Below are 19988 nucleotides of genomic sequence, written 5' to 3'. Positions count from 1 at the left end.
ATTCCAATCATGCATCTCGCCATGTCCCTTTACACAATTTTCAGCTTTTGTTCCATTTTGTTTGTCAGTGGGAATGCTTCTGGGACATACTTCATCGCAGGCAATATGCACTGAATAGAAACAAAACAAATTGGAATGTTGATTTTCATTGGGAAGTTCAACCTTCTAAGAACACTCAATCGCACTCTTGTCCACCTCTTTATTTCATAATTCAATAACTGCCTTGGGTATCCATACACCAGTCATTTCCCTCAAACCTTGTTGTACATGACACTTGTTTCTGTTATGCATATCTCGTGCTCAACTTAGCATTCTATCCAACACTACATGTTATTTATTTGCACTGGTTATCTAATGAATGACTGTGTCACCAGCATATGAGATGGTTAACACTTCCTCCATTTATGTCAATGCCTTTATTTCTTTTATTAAATTTACGGAGTATATATGCTAATATTGTTGTAAAAAATAATGTTCGTAAGAGCGTAATATCCTTGCATCTGTCCTATTCTGATTGTTATCTTGCTGCTTTATTCACCCAATCTCAGTGTGGCTTTTCAGTCCTTGTCAATGGTATTGATCATTTGTTTATATATCATTCAAATCTCGGTTTGTGAGAGCTTGGATTCCTGCATCGCTTTTCACTGACTTAAATACATTTCATAGTTTATAAAAGCCAGATATCATGGTATTTAATAATTTGTCTTTTTCCAGGATCTCATTGAGTATTTAACGTGTTCGTGGTCAGTGGTAGAAAACAACAACATCTTTATAAATCCAGCTTGCGCATACAGATCTCCATAATCTTTGTGAACAAATGTTATGCATGTGTAATAGGAAGGGGCTTTAGGGGCCCCACCCTGAAGCCTTGGAATTTGAGGGTCCCCCAAAAAATATATAGTACCATTTAGCATACTCTGACGTCATTGATCAAAACACCACCAACAACAACAACACCACACGTATTTTGCTGTTATTCAGCTGGATCGGGCCAACTGATTGTATCACTTTTTCCACGATAAAAAATCACGTCTCGGTTTTGTGGGTTGCGTTTGGGGAGAGCGGCATGCAATTTACTTACTTACTCCTCTTCATCCCCTATGGGACATAAGGCTACAATGAACTATCTACATCTTTTCCTGTCCCTGGCTGCATACTGTGCTTCTCCCTATCAGAGGTTCATCTCACCGACTTCTTCAGTTGCGATTTTTCGCGAGGTGGTTTTTGGCCTCCCACATTTTCTTTTTCCCAGAGGCGTCCATCTCAGGGTAATTTTAAAGATGCGGTTTTGTTCCATTCTTAGGAGATGGCGCCCATAGCCATCGCAATCTTCGTTATTTTATCTCCTTTGTGATGTTCCGGCTTCGGGTCCTCAAGTACAATTCATGATTGTAAATTTTGTTTGGCCAAAATGTACGGCAGATATTTATTGTGGAAGGCCTCAACTTTTTTCATGTCTGCTTTCACGACCCTCCAGCATTCAGAGCCATATAGGAGGATGTACTTGACCTTCAGGCCCTGTAAAAATAGTGGTCAAAGCAACTAGGAAAGTGGCATTAAAAAAACGGAAAGCACGGAAAAAATCGCAAAGAAGATATGTAAAAAAAAGCTCATAAGCTATTTTAATAAAAGTACACTAAATCCTGATGGTAATTTGGTAATGAAAGTCATAGCATCACTTTCGTGTATTCCACCAGTTTTGTGCACAAACCATTATTTTTTGTTTGTTTTTATTTGGATTTTACTTTAGAATTCACGCATTACCTTCCAAGCCGAAAATTTAATTACTAAGGGATTGAACAATCCCTTAGTAAAATTGGGCATTGGTGGTAGTAAAACAGTGAACGGGAGGAACTGAATAATCAAAGGGGGCCTCCCAAAAAACTATAACAGCCTTGCCCCCCTCTGAACTTAATCTGGCCGTAAGGATAACATAATTTACAGGATGTTTATTTTTCTCAAATTACATTTTCCTTTTTCCATAATGTACCACGAGAGGTAACGGACGTTACCTCTTATCTCTCGAGTTGGTAAGTTTGACAGTTAAGCCAATCGCCAATGTCATTTCATCGCATGACATCAAGTTTCATCAAATAACTGCTGATACCAAATTGTATGTATGGATGTTGAACTATTTTTGCACTGTACGTAGCCAACCGTGCTAATCGCAATGAAGTCAAAGTTTTATATGCAGCGCCTATCCTTAAAGATTAAACGTGAGGGGTGCTCATGTTGTTTGCACAAAATTAAATGCTGCTTAATCCAGGTAAAATTAGAGGTTTTGCTGGTTAGCATTTGGGCAGACTCCACGATTCAGTTTTGTACTCATCAAGAGCATTGACACATGTTCAAACAGAATATGTCGTATGAATACCATGTGCAAAAAATAGTCAGGTCCTGCAATTTTCACATCAGAGGTCTACGACACATTTGGCCACTATTGAGTCGTGACGTAGCCAACACGGTGAGGTGTAGCATATAGTATCGACAAGGCTCGATTATTGCAACTCACTATTCTACGGGATTTCTGGCAAAGCAAGCTGCAGCATGTACAAAATTCTTTGGCATGTGTGGTGACAGGTACTGCAAGATCCCGCGAGCCGCATTGGCTTCCAGTTGATGAACAAATACATGATAAGGTCACACTCATTACACACAAAGTACTTGGCACAAATGAACCACAATCTCTTTATGAGCTCGTCAAGGAGCATAAACCATCACGCAAACTCCGGTCATCCTCACAGTGGCTTTTGCATAACCATCGACCAAAGACGGTCACTGCATCATGTGCTTTCAAATGCACTTCAGCGGCCGTCTGGAACGTTCTTCCTTCTGAAATTAGGAAACCACCAGAGCTATGCACTTTTAAATCTAAATTGGAAACTCAATTCTTAAGAACTAATGTTTGTGTTTTGTTTGTTGTTATTCCCTTGCACCTCCGATGAGCATAGTTGGCTCCGTGCGGTGCGAAAGAAGCCCAACATACCTACAAGCCGCTACGTCGGTAATACTTTTCTCTTCACTCGCTTGGATGGGCCACTTGGCTTCTGAGGCCAGTCCCTATGCCAGCTTATGTAGGCCCAGTGTCATTGAGTCTCTGCCAAATGAAATGAGTGTGGCGGTGCGTATGGAGTGCTCCCACCCGAATGCAGCTCACCAAGGACCAAGCCAGCTTATAAGCATACAAAAGTCTTCTGATTTGTATTTCTGTCTCGCAATCTCTGGCAATCCTTTATCGCTACGAGACATTAATTTACGTACATTCTTTTGCTGATTTTGAATAGATTTTTGGTATGGTTAGGGAAATAAACTCCATTATTCCAAAGTTTTCGGAATGAATATATCAAGGCGGCAATGTTGTATTGTTCTCCAAGTGTGTTATTAGATTATAATCATGTAACTAGATTATTATAATATGTTCTATTCTGATCGGTTTATGTTGTGATTTTTGATCCATTTTATATGTCAATGTTACCTTATAATGCATTGCTTGTTAAACTTATCCAGCTGTATTGTGACATTTAATAGCATAATTTATGTCATGAAATGCAACATGATGCCATGATCAATGAAGTTAATGAACGTCTAGAGGTCTCTTGAATACCCTGCTGTGGAATTATCAACCAATGACACGTTCTTATATTTACCGTGTTCACGTCAGAACAGCTAATTAATGGAGTTACCAGCAGTGTTCCTGTTGGCAATTGTCCTTGGTAAAATGTCATAGGAATTGTCATTTGGTAACATAATTTTTTCGCAAAAGTAACAATTCTCTGAGCATTAATGCAGTAATGCATTGTGCATGTATTGTTCCAGCTTAATACATTTTCTGAATAATTCGCAGGTACAATGGATTTTACTTTATTATTGTATTATTTGCAATATTTTGGTATTGTTCACTGATGGAGTGAGAGCTCTATTGTTTTCACTTCGAATGGTGTGAATTATAGCATGTGTGTATTTGAAGGCTATCCAGTGTGTGTGTGTGTGCACGCATGCAAAATCTAATAATTTCATCACAATTGGCTTGTTTAACCAAATGAGCCACACTGTTTCGTATGACTCTTTTTCAGGAGGGTCCTGCATTGGGCTTTTATTTTAAGATGTTTTCAGCCAATTGATGAGTGTTTATACACGTGGAAGGAAACTCGAACGCATGCATGTACGAGGGAGCAACACTCTATCCCCATTTAGATGTCGATTTGTTCACTGGCTGCACTGCCTACTCCTGGCTGGCCAGGTTGTAGCACCGCATCGACGCCCATGGAAGGGAAGTTTCACAACATTTGTGCGATCCATCAACCCTCGCTGCCTCCACATTGCTGGATAACAGGCGTGCGCATAGCCACCGACGTTTTAGTGAAATATATCTAATTAGAAGCACAGTATGCCCAATCGCCATGGTGGCTGAATTTTTTGGATTGATTTATATTGGTTTCAAATATGTATCGAAAAATTGACGCTTTCATTAAAATAGACAAAGGCGTTCACAAAAGGATCAACTGCTGGAAGAAACAAAACAATCCGGAATGTATTGCATTTGAACATAGCACGGTATGAACAATTACGTGGGCAAAATTGTTAAAAGGAATACCAGTTTTTTTGACTTACGTAATAATACAATTGTTGTGTACTATGAATTTGTGCCTTAAGACAAACTGCATATTTTGTTGCCGCTGATTAAATTAAACAAATTCATAAACAAAAATGTATTACATTCACAGTAACAGCTTACCAAAACGGAGTATTCCCTCGGGAACTTAATGGGAATGTCTTTTAAGTTTGAATCTGAAAATAAATCTTATTTTCACTTGTTATTGAAATGTGTTCAAATTGATGGCTGGTTGGAATGTTTTCAAGGCTTTGTTCAATCATTGTAATGGTGTGGAGTCTCCGGCGAAAAAATTGAATTCTAGATTGTCTCTCAGTTGGGCAATGCATCTCAGCGTGTTGCTGTTGAGCCATTTTCTCTGGTTCGTTTAGCACATGTAAACACGTCCATATTTTTAGACACACCATCAGTGTACCTTGGATAATAAGGCATTAAACGGTATTAAATGTGAATTTTATTATTCAATATTTGTTGTTCTCAGCAGCAGAGGTAGAAATAAAAAATTATTTTCACAAGGATCAAGTACCTTTTTGTTTAATTTTTTTAATTTGCTAAGAAGGTTGAGTAGCATCTGGATTAATTCGTGTGAGGATGAATTTTCGCTCCAAGGTGCTCAGGAATTAAATCATGGGGCAGCTTGGGCAGCTTGTGAGATAGGTGCTTTGGGGTCCCAGCGAACCATGTCCCAGAGCCGATTACATTTACAAGAGTGAGCTGTCCATGCTTAAAACCATGAACAGAATGAACCATGAATAAGCTGTTTTTTATCATTTCAATTATACGTGATTTATTAAAGCTCTATTGTATATGTTTTTTTTATGATGTGATGTATATTTTTACGCATTAAACAACTGAATGTATAATTTTAAATGGAGACATGTTTAGAGCAACCTGAAATACACTGATACGTTGTTATCCTTCCCCCGCTCCCCCAATTAACACGGCTGTCTACGTACGGTGCAAAAGGAGTTCAACATACATACAAAACTCCGTTATAGATACACTGCCGTTGCAATTATTATCATTTTCTGAAAATGTATGTCCTGGAATTTACAGAATTATCACACTATGTAACACAATTTTTGTTCCTGGGTAGTAAGTGTTATTTCCTCATTGCTTATGCCTAAAACGGATATAAAATGGCTATTATTCTCCACAAACTTTGCTTTTGTGACCAGAACAGTGATATTTAGAAATTTACCTATTTTCAATGAGAAATCGGGCGAATTTGTGTATTTTCGTTCACATAAAGTCAGAAAAAAACATATGAATAAAAATGAACATGTATTTATACTAAAGTAATACAAAAATGACTACAACAGATTTAGAAGTGAGTAGCTTTTCGAGATTTACGATTATACGATAAATCACTTTCACGAATCAGCCCCCAAATGTAGTCTCCCATCATGTTCTCATGAAACTGTCCTTGGTAGCGGTGTTCAAAGTCCAGTATATCCTGGTGGAAGTGCTCACCTTGCTCCTCCGAGTACACTTCCATGTCCTCCTTTAATTTATCAAGATGGGCATCAAGGATATGGACTTTGAGGGACATCCTACAGCCCATTGTGCCATAGTTCTTCACCAGTCTTAACCAGCTCCACATAGTTTTCGACCTTGTGATTGCCCAGGAAGCCATGAACCACTGCGACAAAGCTGTTCCAAGCCACTTTATCCTTACTAGTGTAGTGGTGATACGCGCTGGGGTAAGGATCGTGTGCCAGCGCGTAGTGATTGGTTGTGTATGTGGTGACGCGCGCTGACGGTGGAGGATCAGGGGTCAGCGCGGGGTCGTGGGTTATGGGGTGCTGATTGGCTGTGTGCCGGTGACGCGCTGAGAGGGAGTGATCGGGTGGCAGCGCGGTGTGATTGGTGGAGTAGTGTTAACACGCGCTGGGGAAAACGGATCGTAGAGATAGCGCGTCGTCATTGGTTAACTAAGGAGCGATGCTCACGTCGACGTCCGCACCAGCTCCGTCTCCCGTGAGCAGGGGCTATTAAAGGGGATGCACACAGGCGTAAGGGTAGTATGTAACCAGCGAAGAATGAAGACGGGGATGAAGAGATAGGGCCCTGCGGTACCTAGTCCCGCTGTCCTAACGGGACCGGGACTCTGTGTAACCCAGAGGCGAATGCATTGTGTGTAGCCATAGGCATAGGGTCTACACGAGTCGAATGCATGGTGTGTAGCCAGAGGCCTAGGGTCTACACGAGTCAAGTGCAGTGTGTGTAGCCAGAGGCATAGGGTCTACACGAGTCAAGTGAAGTGTGTGTAGCCAGAGGCATAGAGTCTACACGAGTTGAGTGGAGTGTATAGTCAAAAGAATAGAGACCACACGTTGTATTGTGACACGTCAAGATTTAATAAAAGTGTGTTACCCGTCAAGAAGTTCCTGCCGTCATTTCCAATACTTCAACTGGCGTCAGAAGTGAAACGGTCTTCCAAGCATGGATACAAGGAAGACCCGTCGGACCCACGGGATTGACCGCGGGGACAACCTTGACGACTCGGGCCAGCTGGCATCGGGGGGTGAGGACGAAGAATTGCCCACGCTGCAGGATCCGCCGACGGCGCCGGACGAGCGACGGGGGACCGATGCCGTGCTCCGCGAGGCGCACTCCCGTCTGGCGGAGCTGCTGCTCGCCGCCGCGTCCATCCTGGCGGAGATCAGCTCGTCGGGAGGAGCGGGGACGGCGGCGGACATTCTACAGGATCGCCCCGCAGATTCCCGCCAAAATGACTTGGCAATTCCCGCCATTTCATCTGCGCCGACTTTTGGCGGGAACGGCCATCACCACGTGGCAGCGGTTCTCCAAGCGCGCCCGCTTACGTCACCAACGCGCGCTGCGGACCGCCATCAGACACCCGCCACTGGGGCCGCCATCTTACACACCGACGGGGCGGCGATGAGGAACCACGAGGCGGAGGACGACTTCATCTTTCAACAGCGCCTTCCCACATTGTCAGCCTTCAAGGCGGAAGGAGGGGACTGGGGCCAATTTCAGCGCAGGTTTTTGGCGCATCAGGAGATGTCCGCCTGGTCCGACGCAACGGCGCTGCGGGCACTGCCTGCCATGCTGGACGACAACGCGCTCGCGGCCTTCACGTCCGCACGCAGGTCGGACCGCTCCACGCTCAAGGATGCGCTGGCTCTCATGGCCAAGGTCTACGGTCCTCCCTCGGCGTGTCGCCATCATTTTTATGCAAGGCGGAAGGCGGACACGGAGACCGTGCTCGCCTATCGCACGGCGTTGCTCGCTCTCGCCGACGCCGCGTTCCCTCGTATGGACGAGGAGGGCAAAGATGCGATGGTTTTGGAGCAACTGCTCAAGTTGGCGCAGGACCTGGCGGTCCCCATCAACACGGCCGACGAGATCGATATTTCGTCCTTGCGGGTCGCTACAAGTATACAAGCGCACGAGGTCCTTCAACGTAAACAGGGGGTCGTCTGCAACGCTGCCGTGGCCTCAGCTCCGGGCCCAGTAGTCACCGAACCTCAAGTCGTCAGCCCACGAGAGGAGGCGTTCACCGCGGGACGACCGGGGGACTGGAGGTCGGGGGGTCGTTTGCCTCTGCGATCGGCCCGCAAGCTGGAGCAACCGAGATTTCCGACGACCCTCATCACGTGTTATAACTGCGGCCTCCGGGGCCACGTGGCGTCCGGTTGCCGCGCCCCACGTCAGCGCGCCATGGGACCTCGGCTGGACGACGAACAAGGCCCCAAGTCATCCCTACAAACCCCGGCAAGTCGCGGCACCTCACATGCTCGGCCCGCATACTCGACACGCACGGGCCGTCGCGTTGCGGCGGAGGAGAGCCGGTTAGGGTTCGGGGATTCGGTTCGGCGAGGGGGGTTCGGCCGGGACCGGGGAGACATTTAATGGTCGGAGTTGGGGCACAGAATAGTGGCTGCCTCAGCGGGTTCATCCGTCGTTACGGGATCTATTGATGGGGTCGAGGTCAGGGTGTCAGTGGACACGGGGGCATCGGCGACTATTATATCGGACCTCATTTACAACATTCTCCCTGTACAATGTCGTCCGCTGCTTCCAGTGGATGTGCCATTTTACGCCGCTAATGGGGGATCGTTGGGCATTATCGGTCAGATTAGGGCGTCCATTTGCATTGGAGATATCAAATTGTCGGGACCCGTTTTCGTTTCGTCCTCCCTGGCGGTTCTTTGTCTATTGGGCACTGATTTTTTGGCAAAAATGCCCATCAAAATTCTCATTGATCAGCGTTGCATTGAACTACCATCGGGTCGCCGTATTTCATTTTTGACGAACCCTACTGAAATTCGGACGGCGTACGCTACAATACAAGCGTTAGCAACACAGACCGTGCACGTGCCCCCGGGTTCACAAATGTTAATTCCCCTCCGGTTGCGGAAACCATGGGTGAGGGAGACCTCGGATCAAGGCATGCTTTTGGGCCCTTCTAATAGGGCTGTTGGAGGTCTCGATTTGTCGGTGGCTCACACTTTGGTTGGGGCTGACAGGGATCCGTTTGTGATGGTTTTAAACGCTGGGTTGCGGCCGGCCGTCATTCAGCAGGGCACCGTGCTAGCTCACGCGGCACAGGTCCCTGCGGAAGAATGGCTGGTTGCGCAGGCTGATCCGAGCCCCACGCAAAACGTTAAACCGAAGGAGGACCTCGAATGGGTCGATTCGCTGTGCGCGGACTCTGACGATTTGTCAGCGGTACAGTTGGGTGCGCTGCGCGGGTTGCTGATAGAATTTTCGGATGTGTTCAGTAAACATAAGTATGACATTGGGTGCACGGACCTGTTACGCCACCACATTGAAATGGGCGATGCGGCACCGGTCAGGCTAAATCCCTTCCGACTGAGTCCTGCTGAGAAGGAACATGTTCAGTCGGCCGTTAACGATATGCTAGAAGCCGACATTATTTCGCCTTCTTCCAGTCCTTGGGGAGCACCTATTGTGCTCGTTAAAAAGCAGGACGGGTCCTTGCGATTTTGCGTAGATTTCCGCCGCCTGAATAAGATCTCTGTGGCCGACGCGTATCCGCTCCCCAGGATGGACGAGTCCCTCGATGCATTGTCCGGTGCGCGATACTTTTCGACTCTTGATTTATTATCCGGATTCTGGCAGTTGCCACTCGACGAAGAGTCTAAACCTAAGACAGCATTTCGGACTCCAGGGGGCCTGTTTCAGTTTAACCGGTCACCCATGGGACTTCACTCCTCTCCTGCGACGTTTCAGCGCCTTATGGAGTTGGTTTTGTCGGGCTTGCAATGGGATACGTGCTTGATTTACCTTGACGATGTCATTGTTTTCAGTAAAACGTTTGAGGAACACCTCCAGCGATTGAGAGGGGTGTTCTTGCGAATGCGATCGGCTAAATTAAAGTTTAAACCGGCCAAATGCCACCTTCTTCGTAAATCCGTTAGATACTTGGGTCACATTGTCGACTCTTCGGGGATTTCTACCGATCCCGCGAAGACGGACTGTGTCAGTTCATGGCCGACGCCCACGTCAGTTTCGGACGTGCGCAGTTTCATCGGTTTTGCTTCTTATTATCGCCGATTCGTTGAGCACTTCGCCACCATTGCAAACCCCTTGCACGCTCTAACGGCGAAAGGAGTGAAGTTCCGATGGGGACCGGAGGAGGAGGCTGCATTCTGCTCCCTCCGGGACGCTTTGGTAAGGGCCCCACCCTTGCGCTATCCTGACTTTGCGAGTCCCTTCTTGCTAGACACGGATGCTAGCAACACGGGCATTGGGGGGGTGCTGTCCCAAGTCGTTGGGGGGGTCGAACGGGTGGTCGCCTATGGTAGCAGGGTGTTGTCGCCGGCAGAGCAGCGCTACTGCGTCACCCGTCGCGAGCTGCTTGCCATTGTTTTTTTCGTACAACAATTCAGACCATATCTCTATGGTCATCACTTTACGGTCCGGACGGACCACGCGGCGCTCCAGTATTCATTGCGGGTCGCCCAGCCCTCGGGCCAATTGTCACGGTGGTTGGAAGTCCTCCAGGACTATCAGTTCACGACTACATACCGTAAGGGGTTGCGACACACAAATGCCGATGCTCTGTCGCGATTGTTGCCTTGTCACAAATGTGCGTGCTTATCGGGATCGGCGCGCTGTAAACCGCCAGTCACGGAAGGTGTGGGGGCATTGGTTGCGACCGCGGGCACACCAATTGGGGATGTTCCCGCTACCCCAGGGGGTCAGGACTCGCTGCTCTCACTGTCGCTGATTGAGTGGGGCCGTCTCCAAATGGCGGACAACTCCCTGCTAGCATTGCGCCGCAGGATGGGGGGTTCCGAAGGGGACCAGGAACGGACGGGCTCCTACGTACTTAAGCAAGGCCTGTTAATGAGATGGGACAATTTGTCCCGGCGGCACGCGATTGTGGTGCCTTCTGCTGTGAGGGGGAAAGTTGTCTTGGCCGCACACGAACGCCTCTTGCATTTGGGAGTAAACAAAACGCTTGCCCTGCTTCAGCGTGACTACTATTGGCCGGGGATGGGGAGTGACGTGGTGAATATCCTGAAAGGATGTGTTGAGTGCGCCAGATGGAAACCACCGCCCGTGGCAGCTAATCCACCGCTGCAATCCATTCAGGTCTCGCGCACTAACGAGCTCGTTGCGCTCGATATTCTGGGGCCTTTTCCAGTCACGCCTAGGGGTAATAAGTACCTGTTGGTGAGGGTCGAATATTTTACCCGGTGGCCTATGGCATGGCCACTCGCCAACCAGTCGGCGGCGGCTGTGACGGACGCCTTTGTCCAGGGCTACGTCCTGGACAAGGGGGCTCCCGAACGCTTGCTGACCGACCAAGGGAAAAAAATTTCAAGTAAATTGCTGCAAGAGGTGTGCGACCTGTTGGGTACTAAGAAGGTGCGTACCTCCACGTACCACCCGCAGACGGACGGGATGGTGGAGAGACTCCACAGGACATTGACTTCTATGCTGTGCCAGCAGGTGTGTGAGGCACATGTTTATTGGGACCTGCAGGTCCCTGGGGTCCTCGCCGCGTATAGAATGGCCCCCCATGCAGCTACGGGATTTTCCCCGTTCTATCTGATGTACGGTCAGGAAGCCGACCCGCCCATGGAAACACAGCTGGGCCTGCCCGCACCAGGAACTAATTCGAAATTGGCAGAGCATATTAAATTTAATATTCATAAGCTGACGGAGGCAAGGGAGGCCGCACGGCTTAATTCGCGGGCTCGCCAATTTGCAAACGAGCGGTTGCGTGCACGAAAGGTGTCCGTGCACAACTGGGAACCAGGTGACAGGGCCTGGCTGCATTGCCCTCAGGCACCTTTGGCTACGTCGCCTAAATTGTTGAAGCCATGGCGGGGACCCGTGGAGGTCGTGCGGATTGCACGCCCCCAGTGCGTTCAGATAAAATGGGGAAAGCGCCGTTGGTACGTCCACCCCTCCCGACTGAAACCGTTCTCGCCTCCATATGGCCTCCCCTTGTGTCGTGAGGGCCGAGCATGTGACGTGACCGACGACCCTAAGGGGGAAATGTCTGTGCCTGCTCCTCACATGTCTCCGCCTGATCCGCTCCCAGGTGTCTCGGAACTGACAGCTGCCGACCACCGGCGGCCGGATCTGCGCGGCGGGGCCGGTCCTTCCAGGCCCGATCCGCGCCGTCTAGAGCTGCCGGAGCCACTGGACGGTCGTCAGCGTCCCATCCCATACGACGGACTGGCCAGACGGACTCGCGCTAGGTCGCGCTACTTTTTATGACCTACCACGTGAGGAGTCGAGGCAGCCGGAGCGCCTCGTCACTGCGTTTAGTCACAGGGACACTTGGCGCGTTCGTTTTCTGGAGTTCGCTTTTATTGTGTTGTTCGTCGGGCTGTACATTGCTTCTTATTTAAGTGTTGCTGTTGTGTTATTGTTGTTGCGTTACGGGGCACACTGGGGGGTGGGGTTTTTTTTTTTATTGCGTTGACGTTGGGTTGTGTTGTTGGTTAGCAGCCGGGCCGGCTGCGAGCTATGTGGGAGGGGGTGATGTAGTGGTGATACGCGCTGGTGTAAGGATCGTGTGCCAGCGCGTAGGGATTGGTTGTCTATGTGGTGACGCGCGCTGACGGTGGAGGATCAGGGGTCAGCGCGGGGTCGTGGGTTACGGGGTGCTGATTGGCTGTGTGCCGGTGACGCGCTGAGAGGGAGTGATCGGGTGGCAGCGCGGTGTGATTGGTGGAGTAGTGTTAACACGCGCTGGGGAAAACGGATCGTAGAGATAGCGCGTCGTCATTGGTTAACTAAGGAGCGATGCTCACGTCGACGTCCGCACCAGCTTCGTCTCCCGTGAGCAGGGGCTATAAAAGGGGATGCACACAGGCGTAAGGGTAGTATGTAACCAGCGAAGAATGAAGACGGGGATGAAGAGATAGGGCCCTGCGGTACCTAGTCCCGCTGTCCTAACGGGACCGGGACTCTGTGTAACCCAGAGGCGAATGCATTGTGTGTAGCCATAGGCATAGGGTCTACACGAGTCGAATGCATGGTGTGTAGCCAGAGGCCTAGGGTCTACACGAGTCAAGTGCAGTGTGTGTAGCCAGAGGCATAGGGTCTACACGAGTCAAGTGAAGTGTGTGTAGCCAGAGGCATAGAGTCTACACGAGTTGAGTGGAGTGTATAGTCAAAAGAATAGAGACCACACGTTGTATTGTGACACGTCAAGATTTAATAAAAGTGTGTTACCCGTCAAGAAGTTCCTGCCGTCATTTCCAATACTTCACTAGTGACCTTCTTGGGGAATTCATTGCACTCCAGGATCTTCTTTATCTGTGGTCTGATGAAGACACTGGCTTTGACCTTTGCCTCAGACAGCTTAGGGAAGAAGTCTTGAAGGTATTTGAAGGCTGCCGACTCCTTATCTACAGCTCTGACAAATTGTTTCATAAGGCCCAAGTTGATGTGCAGTGGTGGCATCAGCACCTTCCGACGGTCCACCAGTGGTTCCCACTTGACGTTGTTCCTCCCCACAGAGAACTCTGTCCGCTGTGGCCAGTCCCGTCTGTGTTAATGTGCCTTGGTGTCACTGCTGTCCCAAAGGCAAAGATAGCAGTGAAACTTTGTAAAACCGCCTTGGAAACCCATCAGAAATGCCACCATTTTGAAATATCAATTATTAAGCTTAAGAAATATCTATCAAATCTCATGTGTAAGAATGGCAAATGATCAATTCCTATATGTTATTTACTATGGAATAATATCACCCGTACAACCGCTAAAGGTGCTCCACTTCATTGCAATGTAAAAATTTATTAAAAATAAATTAGTGTTCCATTAAATCACAAATTTGAATCGCAGCATTTCATGCAGTCCCTGAGATTACAAGGTGAATCGTTCAACCCCACATACTGAGTAGACATTCTTGCTTCCACCACAAATAAAAAGGAATACACTGTTTACTGTATTGTGCATGCATTTTTTGTTTTAGGTGAGGAGCAGTGGCATAGTGGTTAGTCGTTAGCGCATCGTGCTATGAACCCTGTGACCAGAATTTGTTTCTCAGCCAAAGACGACAAAGCATGGTGCCTGCCACACCACCCCATCGTGCGTTGGCCCAGCCTTAATATGCTGTCGCTAATGGCACTCGCTCCAATAGCCTATAAAAGGCTGTACGAATGATCTTTATGTTTGTGTTCATACATACACTGCACAATGTCCTGTAAAATGATTAAGTTTCTTTCACTATTGATGAGATACTAGATGAGAACGGCATGGGAGGAATCAAGGTTTGTTCATGTACTGTCACTGCTGTGTTCCTGAAATAAATTGTTGCCATCTTATAAGTTGCTAACGTGCTACCTGGTGTAGGGGAAATTACATTTGTAGTGACATCACAGATGTCACTGTGTAATGTCGGCCCGAGAGAGGCATGGCGTGCGATGTATTGACATCGCGGACACCACTTGGATGTGGTTGTAGTAGTGGCCCTAGAGGGGCTCGGTGAGCGCTGACTGACAGCGCTGGATGGCACAACGCTCTGCGTGCAGTGCCGGCCCCTACAGGATAGGGTGTGAGAGTGCCGGCCACGGGAATGGGGTTACTATAGGCCCCAGACGACACATGACCGGTAAAGTCTACACAGGGGCCCCAGGTGGGGGCTAGGGGTGGTCGTGTGTCAGGGTCGAGATCCTGCTCGAGGATTCTAGAAGGTGGGCGTGGCTAAGGGCGGGGCCAGCCACGCCACAGAGGATATAAGCCGGGTCCTGCAGAGGGACCGGCTGCTGTTGTTCATCCTGAAGAATCTACGTTCTACGTTCTACGTCCTGCAGAGTCTCCAACACGTGGACCAGGACCCAAGTTGTGGTCCGGTCCGTTGTAGCTAGTTACGGTGTAAGTAGTGCAGTTAGCCTGGTGGTCACCACCATAGCTTGTTATTCTGTTAAGGGGCAGTTACCCCGTGTGTTGGTGTAATGACATGATGACACCTGCTGGCTGGGAAAGGGAAGCACGGGTTTGGGCACCGCTAAGACAACATCCAATCTGAAAGGGAGAGGTATCTGAGAGGTATCTGGGGCAAAGGTAATCGCAGATTTATCTGGGGCGGAGTTGGCCAAGATGTTCCTGGAACCTGCTCGAAGGTTCCACGAGAGGGCGTGGCCAGAGGCGGGGCCTAGTCACGCCTGTGGAGATATAAGGGCGAGGGGACCCGGGGCTCGGGATTCTTGGGTGCGGACTGCGTCGCTGCTCGCCGTCATCTCTCTCCGTCGTCCGGCCACGAGGAAGATCTCCTGCGGGGTTTCCATCGCCATCCTCGTCACGCCGCCAGCCAGCGGCGTAGCCGAGTGAGGGTGTGGGACCACGCCGAGTGATTGGCCACGTGTGTAGCCAGCAGATGCTTTAATATCTAAAGTGTTGTACTCAGAGTGAGAAGGATAAGGTTGGCCTGTGTTGTGCCCGTGTAAGAAATAAAAGAAGTACCCTCTGCACGATGTGTCGCGGAAGTCGCTCATTACATTGGTATTAATAAATGTGTTGCCTCCAAGAAGTGCGTCTGCGACTCAGTTGAACCTACTACACATTGATACAATGCAATCACTACTTTCTTTCACACTATATCAAACAGCACAATTGAAGACAGGTATGGGCAATATGATATTATGAGAACAATCTTATGCATGTGAAATGTGTTGGTGTAACTGATCGCAAATGCACATGTACCATGTGTCTGGGCAGCTTGACTTACAGCAAAGGCAATTTCAAGGGATTTATTGACACTTACGTTCAGGAGTTGTCATCGTGTATTGTATAGCAACAACTGTTTCTCAATGCAGTAATGTCTATGTCCATAAACGCTGCCTTTTTTACAATGCACTTTTGGCAGTTGTGTGTTGATTACCAGAGTTCATAGGCCCTCGTTATGAATTGCATTGTACTCATTAAACGAGGCAAAATAAAATTAAGTTTTAAAATGTTTCCCTCTATTACAGATTTAGCCACAAGACACAATATGTATTACGTTTCGGGGAAATATCAGTGGAAATAATTTCCAGTGCTGCTTATTAAACGCTGATTATATATAACACGAGTTAACACATTACCATATATACTACATTATTAGGGCTGATCGAGAGCAATTCTTTCAATAAATACAGTATCTATATAACCTTCCCCTCCCCCTGCCAACGAAGTAGTTAAGGGTAATTGGAAGCTATTGGCATTCTATATTTTGAAAGTTGGTCAACCGGAGTGTTTGACATTGCCAGTTTAAAAGATGGTGGAAGCAGTTTAAAAATTGGAGGTGAAGAACAATGATGATGCATGGACCTATTGCCCAACAGATTCTCCACATCAAAGATCAATACCTTGCAGCACTAAACCTCCCCCTTGCACTTCTGCTTCACATGAAGGACCTCTTTGCCGCCAAGTCCAAAGTGAAAACCTTGATCACTCGTTGCTGGCCACTACTGTGGTTTAAAGTAATTTTGTTAAGCAAGTTAATTAAAATTACATTTTTTTGTTTCCCACTGAGAAGAGAGATCATTATGTTTCAGCTGATTGGCCTAAGATTTCAGTAATATTAAGCAATACTTTCATTGCAGTAATTTTCCTGAAGACCATCTGGCAATAAAGTGTACAGTTACATTTACTGTTAATGAGAGAGGAAAAATCATATTTATAGATTTACTTTAATCAATCTGTATATGGTTTATGAAGCAGAGACAATGCAGCCTGCCATAAATTTCATGGTCCGTTTGACACACGTGATTTAGTAAATACACTCTTTTCAACACAATTTGGATTTATATAGTGGCTTCATGTGGTCACATCTAAATATACTGGAGATAAACATATTTATTTTGTAGTCGGTCAGCGGCAAAGGAAAACGGAAGAAGTCCTTGAACCTGGACTTGAACACGAGCAGAGAGTCAGAGAACCAGCAGCACAGACTGCTGAGGAAATTGAATTCCAGATAAGGAGGCAGTGAACGGAGTGGGGCATGAGCAACGTCCCCACAAGGTTGATTGAAGGCTTTAATGGGAAACCTTGGTTGCTGGCATGGAAATTCCACAGGGGCGAGTATATTGGGATTCGAGAGGAGAGGTAGGTAGTGCGGAGTCCATGGAAGATCTTGAATATGTTGAGCGCGATCTTAAAATTAAGCAGGGAGTGGATTGGGAGCCAGTGGAGGGGACTGGAGTATGGGGGGTGATGTGGTCTTGTTTATGGGTGCGGATAGGGAACCTGCCAGTGGCATTTTGAATCCTCTGGGGTTTGGAGATGAGGGTTTTGGGGAGGTTTAAGAGGAGAGGGTTGTCATAGTGGAGTAGGGATGTGATAAAAGTATCAATAAGAGATACAGTGCAGCTATGGTAAGGATAAGATGGGGGGCAGGAGATGTTGCGCAGAAGGTATGAGGTCCTGCAGCGATTAAATATTCCTTGATGTGTGTGTGAATGGACATATTACTTCATCACTATAATCACTACATTCAGTAACAATTTAACATCAAAATCCCAAGTCCTAACCCTATTTTAATTAGCATTAAGGGATTGGGTAGGTTAATAAGATCTGTATAGACTTTTGATTTAATCTCATCAGCTATGTGTCAATATATCCTTGCAGCAATTTGACAAAGTGATAACTTTTCAAGCTTGAGATGGGATCTTTTTTTCTTGTCTGTCATAATTTGCTGTTAGTACTGGTAAGTGATTTTTTTAACCCATTATACAGGAATTGCAATTTCTTGTTTTTATTCATGATATCATAGCATCTGCTAAGTAAATTGTACAACAAATGGCTCACATTGATAATCTGCCATCACTGTGTTGAGTTCAGCCATTGTTTTAACAGAATTACCCCTTGTGAGTATTTAATCTTCATGAAAAGTGTGATTGCTCGCAGACTATGCAGTAAACTCTTGGCCAGATTTAACAGGAGATGAAAGGCTGAAGCGAACTGACTAGCTTTTTTCCCTTTTGTTATCTAATGAGAACATTAGCATATTTAGGATCAACAATCACACGAATTAGAACATTCGCGTGAATATGGTCACATATACCAACGATCACACTGCAGATCTGCCTCAATCGGGCTACAGATAGGTGTTAATTATTCACGTACTTGAACAATTCACAATGTGATTTGATGAACGTCACAATGCTGTTAGTTTCGCGTTGATAACGTTACCTTTGTAGCCAGAATGCATTTTCTGTTTCAAGAATGCAAAACGGGAGAGCTCAAAAGCTCAAATTCCCCCCCCCCCCCCCCCCACTAATCTTTAGTGAGAGTATTACTTCACGAATGAAATAGTTTACACTGTAATTGGTATGCAGGTATTGTACTGAGATGGAATTGTTTGGACACATTTGAAGTTATGAATGGCATTCTCAGCTGAAAGTGTAATCACTGTGGAAACCCCAGCACAAAGTACCAAGTGCTGCATAAACTATGGGTATTTACAATTCAATACAATATTCAATATCTGATTAAATCAATGTAGCAGTTAATCCTTTAATACTAGTGAAGCTCATTTTCGTGACCTGAGATTGAGCATTTCAAATCGTAATTCATGGTGCTTCATCATCATCATCCATGATCTATCCATTGATGGACGAAGACCTCACCACATCATCGCCATCCCTCAGAGTCGTTCGATGCCAACACTCATCTCACTCCTGCACATAAGCTAATGTCAACCATCTCCACAGTGGAGTTCCCTCCTTTCCCTGCCATTCCATCATAAATGTTATTCCAATGTGTCCTGCCCAAGCCTCGGCTACCTATTTTTATTATCGGTAAATGTCTCTAATGTGTGTGTGATCGTTGTGTTTCTCTTTCTGTTTCTCATTACAATTCCAAAAATGCGAGACTCCCTGCTCATGCAGTGTACTTCTCATCTATTCTTACATTTGTCTATTTCTTATACACAGCTGCCTGGCATAGGCCCAAAGGCCCTAAAAATCAAGCAGCCAGCAACAATCAGCATGATCAAAGTTTTAATGGGTAAGATTTGTCACTCTTTTTTTAAATGAGAAAACGTATAAGAGCTTGAGAAAAACGATGATGTGAAGTCGAGCAGCGCGTGGGACGAATCACTTGCAGTGTTGTGGTTGAACAGTGTGGATGAACGAAACGGTCAGTCTTCTTAACCGAGTCGTCAACATGGGTGGAGGTATTAATGAGTGGAATTCATGTGAACAGTAACCACAGCACTAGTATCGGTAGAAGGGTGATAAGGAGGCGGCTGACCACCGGTGCGCAAGTGACCGGAGTGAATCGATGAGTGCTGGATGATCGATTAAACTGACTGTTTGGCGTTGAATTCTATTGCGTACAGTGAGGTAAAAACGGGGTGGCCCGCCACACAGATTTGGCGACAGGATTCCAACTTCGACCGGATTGTGCTTCCGTAGTCGAAGTACTTGCTCTGCGTGAAAGAACATTTCACACTGAAAAGAAAACCAAGCGAGAATTGCATTCAAGTCAGTGGTGATTGATTGTACCATGAACTTGTTGTTTGGTGCACATAGATACACATTTCTTCCATAAAAGTGATTTTCTTTAGAGACTCTCAAATTCTTCCGTAGTATATTTGAACACTGTATTAGCTGACGTATCATTTTTCGTTTTATGAAGCTGTCAACGGTATATATTTTTCAAAAACAATTGTTACGTGTCAGACATTTACAAAGGAAACGATCACTGGAAACTTGGGTGATTGTTAAGAACTCGCTCATGCATATTATTGGCGGTTTCAACGATTGGAGTTTATAATTGTTGGTAAATCTTAACAACGATTGTTAAGAACTCACTCATGTCCAATACTTATTTTGTAAGTGAAACGTACACAATTGTGCATCCACCGAGGAGATGGAGCAATGAAATCAGTTGGTGTGCAAGTGCTGGGTGTAAGTTTGTAAGAGGTGGCGGC

The sequence above is a fragment of the Lethenteron reissneri genome, chromosome 23, assembly GCF_015708825.2.
Source record: "Lethenteron reissneri isolate LAM-NWPU_2019-01 chromosome 23, ASM1570882v1, whole genome shotgun sequence".
NCBI classification, from domain to species: Eukaryota; Metazoa; Chordata; class Hyperoartia; order Petromyzontiformes; family Petromyzontidae; genus Lethenteron; species Lethenteron reissneri.
Note: the sequence above shows the minus strand (reverse complement) of the source record.